Raw genomic sequence first — 7,786 nt, 5'->3', positions numbered from 1 at the left:
CTGTAGTGAAAGTTGCATGCCATGGCCTGTGATATATGTAAGCAATAAATAAAAGAAAGATTTCAAATTCTTTATTTTGTCAAACCAGCACTTGCTATAGCCACAGAGATCACTTTAAAATACTGAACTATTTACAAAACAAGAATTAGTGAGCAATTAATTTTGAACAACAAAAACAAACAGCATTTTTTTTAAGTATTAGAAATGTATTTACAAATTTTAAAAGAAGAAATGTTGTGGGGAGTTAAAATCAAAGCTTCAAGGACTATGACTGTTTAAGATTGGGTTAATAAAATAATATATTATAGTTGTTGGCAAAGGCTGTCCCTTTGAAAATTACCATCTTATGTCTTATGGTGATATTGTTGTGTTCTGTTTTACAGACATTCAGTATACTAGTGTCATTGCTTGGATATGAAAACAAACAAAGGCAGAAGCTAAGAGGATTAAAGGAAAAGGTGTTGTCATACCGTGAAAAAATTGCTGTATTTAGTAAACATCTTTACATTTGAAAGTGTAATACAGCATTTTCAGGGCAAGATCACTAGCCACTTACTTCACAATGTGGATTTAACCCTCCCTTCACTGCACCTGCAGGCAAAATTCATTTTGGCTGACTGCATTTTTTTCTAATGGTAGTTTTACATTCTCATTCTTCATTTTAGTGCAATGAATTGCATCCTGTTAAAATGTAAAGCTACCTAGAGTAGGCAAAAGAATGCTTATCCATTAAGCATTCATACCAAGTGTATTACATTACAGTTAATCACATCAATGCTTCAAAAATCAGACAGCTTTCTATTTCCAGAGAAGTTTAGCCTCCTAATGCCTCCTAATATGGTAGGCAGGGCAACAGAGATTGCAATCCAATCCAAAAGCAGGGGTTTATCCAAGCTGGCTGTGTAACTCGTTCTGAAATACCAGCTGTAAGTATAATTAAAAAAATGGTACTGACTGGATAGCAATAGAAGGTAACATGGGTGTGGGTGCACGCTGTTCAGCTGTATGAACAGACAAAGAGATAAAGAAGATTATAGGCTAATTCAGTATTAATGATAGATGAACTGATTCTTCACAAAAGTAACGTAGCAAGGTTCAGATTCATTAAAATAACTCTCAAGTGACTAAAATCAACAGTTGTTTTCCTTATTTTATAACTCATCAAGCCTGATACTGCTGCTCCCTCTGATATCAATAGAAAACCCTTCACTGACTACAGTGAGAACGGAACAGAGTCCATCGACAACTTATTTTATGACCTGCTACTGAGCCTTTTGTGTAGAGGTATACACTGCAACCTGCAATAAGTTTTTGATAGCAGGAAGTCCCTACACCATTCCAACTTAAAATTGCTAACACGGTTTTGCTAAAGCCAAACCATTCTGAACAAATCACAAGTAGGACAAATAACGACAAACCAACCTGATATCCTTCTTTAACATGGTAACTAATTTGGTGAATGAGGGGAATGCAGAGGGGTATAATATACCTGGACTTTATTAAGACTTTTGACATTGATCAACAGGACATGTTCATAAGTAAATTGGGAAAATATGGACTAGACAGAATCGCCATTAGCTGGATATACAATTGGTTGAATTATCCCAAGCAAAGACTGTAACTATGAATGAATCCATATTAGCAAGGCAGGGGCTCTCAAATGTGGTTCCAGAGGTGTCTGGTTCTAGGTCTGGGACTGTTTAACATTTCTGTTAGTGTTCTGGATCCAGGGATAGAGAATTTCCTGATCAAGTTTACAGATGACACAAACTCTTTGTAGGGATACAGATTCTTTGTAGGATAGAATAAGACAAAATGATCTTTACACAGTTGAGAGCTAGCCCAACAGAGAATGAAATTCGGCAACAAATTGCAGGTGTTATACCTTGTCAAATGCACATGTACAAAATGGAGGATCACTGGCTAGGTAGCAGCACTGCCAAAAAGAATTTGAGGGTTATGGTGGATCACAAACTCAACAATGAGTCAGCAGTGTGATGCTAAAAAAGCAAACTGCTATTTTGGGCTGTATTAACGTAAATAATGCATGTAAAACACAGGATTTGATAGCATAACTCTTCTTGGTCCTAGTTAAGTCCCAGGCTATAGTATCATGTCCAGTTCTAGGCCCTGCAAATTAAGGAGGATGTAGAGAAGAAAGTGACAAAGACAATATGGGGGCAGGGCTACAAGTCAAATCAGGAAAGATTGAGAGAACAGTATATTTGTTTTTGGGAAAAAGAGATTAAGGGCAGACATGATAACAGTTCTCAAACATTTGAAAGGTTTTAAAAAGAACAGTTAGAATAACTGGTCTCCCAAACTACAGAGTACAGAACAGGACAAAAAAAAGGGATTTTAAATGTAGCAAAGCAGATTTATCCTATATCTCAGGAAAAAAAAAAAACTCCCTACCTGTAAAAGCACCAGGACAGCGGAGCAAGCTGCATAGAGAAGATGCAGAATCTCTCTCATTAGAGGTTTTCAAGAAGAGGATGGATAAATATCTACCCGGAATAGAACAGCTCATCCTGCATCTATGCAGGAAATGAGGTTAGATGACCCTTGAGGTCCTTCCCAGTCCCATGATTATGAGATTCATCTGTTTACATTTGTCCATTTCTTATTTACAAGTTAGTACCATCCATCATAAAGTCATTGAAGACAAGTATGCCCCCTACACCAATATTTTTGTGCTGAAGGTGAAGCTCTGCCAAGCATCAGGCACAGCTTTCTCTACATTGTGTCCAAGATTAAGGCATACTCTTCCAAAAGAGAGAAAATTTATGGTTTTTTAGAGTTCAGCAAAAAAACCCAAACAAACCTGAACTTCACTCAAAAACCTGCATAATACAATGAAGCTAAGAGTGAGTGAGGGAGAAGAGGAGAAAGAAAGAAAAAAAAGAAAGAAAAATGCAAGCTAATCAAGCAGCTGAACTCTAGAATCTAAGAGCACAATTTCTCCATTTCAAATAATGTGTGCTTTTTGCAATTTATAATTAATATTTTCTGTACATGCAACACTAAAAAGTGCCATATAAAATACCTAAAATGATGTTTTATATAAGAGTAGTTTTGGAGGTAAAAAGAGAGAGGAAGCTTTAGGAATATTTTAAAGGAAGTTTAACAAAGGCTGATGCAAAAGGAAGGGAGGTAAAAAAAACAACCCATTTTCTCTACAAACAGTGGTCAAATGGTCTACCTTTCAGTAATTAGGGTTCAGAATTTTGGAACAAAGCTTTACACCCAAGAAAGTTACATACTGTACTTCAGGTTTATGGGGAGATTAGCTACAATAATGATAAAAGGAATACCAGTGAAGCACAGAAGTAAATGGTTACCATCCAGAATTACACATTACATGGTTCAAAAGATAACTTTGTTTAAAAAAAGATTAGACAAACACTGTTCTATCACACCTTCCCTCACTTCACTGCTTTTTCCTGCCATGGAACCTGTCAGCTGATAAATAATAACCAACCATTTGAATACTAATATGCATTCTAGCATTCCCAGGAAAACTGACAAGGGCTAGTGGCTGAGAGGAATGCAATAGAGTATCCTCCTCCCTGTGGGCTGCTTCGCGGGGGGGCAGCATGATACACTTTAAATGTACCATGTGTACTCTACATTCTCCCCTACATAAGCTGAAAATGCTAGGTTGAGGGTCACTGCTATTAGAGAGAGCTGTCCTCCATACTGTTCCTCATATCAGAGACAGACAAACTCTATGTTGTTTTTCTACGATGCAAAATGGCCATCGATGTTTCTTTCATCCTTTGCCAATGCCAGGTAGTAGGAAAGTAGAGGACCCCACTATCTCCAAGTGTTGGTATGGGTGTGACTTAAAGGAGAAACCATGAAAGTGAGGTAAATAAACTGTTTTGCCAGAGAGAAGATGATACAAATCTAATGGCTTTGAGGGAAATAGGGTCAAGATTCAGCTTGCATCTACTCTCGTCACCAGGGATCCAGGTTTTCCATGGGAAAATGGAGTAAACCATGCATTTTACCTTTTTACCAGGGGGAAGCACAGATTTCTTGTTTTACCAGAGAAACCTGCAGATATTACAGATTTGCAATGAGCTCCCTGGGGGCTGGCACAGTTCCAGACTGCAAGGAGCTGGGAGGGAGGAAGAGGGTGGTGAGACAGGGGACACCACGTGCATGTACATGCACATGGTCCCAGGCAGTCCGGAGAGCAACTCCCACAGGTAAGTAGGGGGGAGGGAGGGGAGAGAGAGACTGAGGCCCGCATAGGGAGGGAAGGAGCTGGGCAGAATGGGGGCTGGGGCTGCTGCTCAGCCAGGCAGTGCATGGGGTTTGGGGACATAACGCATAGCTGCAGGGCCCCATTGGGAAGTGGGGAGTGGGATGGGGCCCCAGGCAGCTAATCTGGGGATGGAGGGGTTGGGGTCGGCTCCCTGATGCAGCACGCACTCCCAAGAGGGGCCGGGGAGACCCACACCCCCCAGATCTGTGTGTGGGGCAGGCACAGGCTGCAGGCTAGGGCTCCTGCCCTGCTGCCCTCCCCTTGGGCCTCCGCAGCCTGGCAGGTATGACCTGGTATGGCAGAGTACAGTGGAGCCGTGCAGAGAAGCTGCTCACTGCTACAAGTTCTGTGCTGCCCTGGCGATGCACCTCCTCTGTGCAGGGCGGCTGTGAGGTGCACAACCCCGTGCCGCTGCCCTCACTGCAACCGCGTGCACAAGGGGCACATCGCCAGGGGAGCGCAGAGCTCACAGTGGCGAGCAGCTTCTCCACATGGCCCCACTGTTCCCTGCCATGCTGGGTTGCGCCTGTCAGGCTGCAGAGGTCCCAGGGAAGTGCAGCATGGTGGGAGCCTGCAGCCTGCAACTGCCCTGCGTACAGATCTTAGGGGCGCAGGTCGCCCCACCTGCCTCAGGAGTGTACACTGTGGCAGGGGGCCAACCCCCCACCCCTGCAACAAGGGGGAGCAGAGACAGGGGGCTGTGGACCAGGATCTATACCCCTGGCAGCTGGGGGCCCCCTTTGGCAGGGCTGGGGGAGCAGGGGCTGTGGGTGGGGGGTGAGGGGCACAAGCAGGGCCGGGGGAGCCTTTAATTTTAATCACGGATTTTGGGGGTTTATTAGAGACTTTGTGATTTTTTAATCAGATAATTTGCGATGTTATATCAGGGAAAACCAGGATCCCTGCTCATCACTTCCCTTTTTCTGGCACGGTGTAGTCTCTTATCAAGGAAGTAAGAGAGTGTGCAGCTGGTAAGCTGTAGCCATAGGAAGAGCAGTCTTCTGGTCTTCATGAGCTCTATATCTCGGCCCTCTCTGATCAGATCTTACTTCAGAGTGGCTCCCTAAGGAATATCTTTCCTTGCCTTTCTGAGTCAGAAATACCTTAAGACAGTCCATAAAAATCCAATGACACTTGACTACAGTGGGGCATGGCAACAGGTAAATATCACCACGTAGCTCAATTTTTATCTAAATTATTACAGGCAAAGCTTGAAATATGTGGACCCACTGCAGTCAGTGCCACATCCGGGCTGCACTGCAGACAGACATATGGCCAAGTTCATCATTGACCTCTGAGGCCTGCTTGTCTCTTTGAACTTGTCTTCCAGATATACATCCTTCACCTGCTTGAGAGAAAAATAACTGAGGCCTGAGACAGCTAAACCCTTTTATAAAGAGAAAAGATAAGAAGGTGGCTTAGTTTTCTGTCTTTTCCAGCTAGTTAGGAGGACCTTTCACCCATTTTTCTAGATTTGTAAATGCCAAGAAAGAACAATATTTGCCATTTGCAGGCATCTGGGATTCTCTATACCCTACTAGTTGGGGAAAAAGCAGGAATATTTAATGGAGTATAATTTAGTTGTTTCACTGGCTGAAGCATATCATATACAATTGACTATATGCTGTTGTTCACAGTAATAGTATTCGCCTTAGAAACAGCTGTTTATTTCTGTTTAAAGTAGAACAGAAACCATTAAGCATCAGCTGGACCCCTGCCAGGTAACAAACTGAAATGGACCTCATCTTTGTAAGGTTATAAGCCTAACACAGTAGGTATTTCAATGGCTCTAATATTAAGAGTTACTTTAACACACTTATTGGAATACATATGTGAAGACTCCTCCTACCAATTTTATGACATGTTATGGAAACGACAGTTTATTATTATATTATTGACAGAAAAAGAATTATGTAACAAAAGACTATGAATCTTGATTAAATTGAAAGGGCCATAAGTACAGTCAGCCAGATGGAGAAAGCTAACAGCATATCTTGACAAATGCTTGCTACAACAAATATAATTTGTATGGCTATAAGCTAATATTTCTTTAAATTCCTGAGTCAGAAAAAATGTGCCTGAAAAAAGTGCTATAATCATTAGTCTTTACAGTACCGTTTTGATTGTGGCTTCAAGGCATTCTGTCAAGGTTGAAAGGCTGATATTTTTTAAATGAAAAACAAGCAGAAAAAACCTTTTAGATAGAGCAAGCCTTCTTTATATATCCCACAGTAGTAAAACTAAAGGTTTAAAATAATTCTTTACAAAACTCCTTTAATATTATTACCAAAATATGACACTAGCTCAGGAGAACAAAAAATAAAGCTATGCTCTGCTGTAGGGACTGTGAGACAAAAATGGTTGGTACCTAGAGCATGCAACTCCTTGTTGTTATTCACAAATAAGAAAAACAATTAAGAATTAATCCACTGTTGTGGATGGAGGAAATGGAAGGAGTTCAAGATAGGGGAAAAAAAGATTTGTATGTGAGATCAAGAGTCTGATAACTCAGTAAAACTTTAACCTGGAATGTTATCTGTTAAAGATTCACAGCCTGAGAAAACTAGAAGCAGAAGTACGTTCATCGGGTAGCAAATGCTATTATAAAACTGACAAATACAAAAAGACTGTTCTATTGAACTGAAACACAGGTATTTGCATGACACTTCTTAATTCAGACTGAAATTACACACATTTAGATTCTTTGGACTTAATTAAGACTAGACTCTGTGGAATTTAAATGGCACAGTCAGCAATTTTTATCCACCATTTGCATTCTAAACAATAGCCTCCACCTCTTAAGAAGAGATGTTTTTGTTTGTTATTTATCATTCCAGATCAGGAGGTCTATTTACACGTGTAAAAGTGTTCTTAGAGATAAGCCTTTGCTGGGTCTCTTTGGGCATAAATGTCCACCCAATATCATTATCAAACATTATCAACAGAAGAAGGAGGGATCTTTTACATGCATAATAACAAACAATATACACGACATGTATCCAAATCAACGCTAGAGCTTTGTAAAGACCTTTGGTATTTTGCTGTACTGATGGAAAACGGAGGTGCTAACAAAGTTTACCATTAGCAGTCTAACCTAGAGAAAGTCCATGTGTAGCTCTGTTTGCAGGAGCATATCTAAGAGAAAAATGGAATTGAGTTATTATTCCCACCCTCTGGAGATGAATTAATGTACTGATTTATATTACTGGCAGATTATGACCCTATGATATCACCACTGATGTGCTGGCCAGTAGGTCCTACTTACAAAACTATTTACAGTAAAACATGCTCACTGACCCCCCCAAAAATGTTCTCCATGAGAACAGCCAGCTAGAACTCAGCCCACTTTGTCTTTTTTGTCACAATATACAGATTTGGGGGGGGCTATTTTAATATCATAACCACAACATTAGGAAGCCTGTACAATATGGCATCACCCTATCCAATTTTATCTAATACTAGCAAATTGCCCATCAAGAATGACGGGGGGGAGGGGTGGGGGGGGGGACACAG

This window comes from Alligator sinensis, unplaced genomic scaffold (assembly GCF_000455745.1).
Source record: "Alligator sinensis unplaced genomic scaffold, ASM45574v1 scaffold436_1, whole genome shotgun sequence".
Classification (NCBI taxonomy): domain Eukaryota; kingdom Metazoa; phylum Chordata; order Crocodylia; family Alligatoridae; genus Alligator; species Alligator sinensis.
This window is presented reverse-complemented; position numbering follows the sequence as displayed.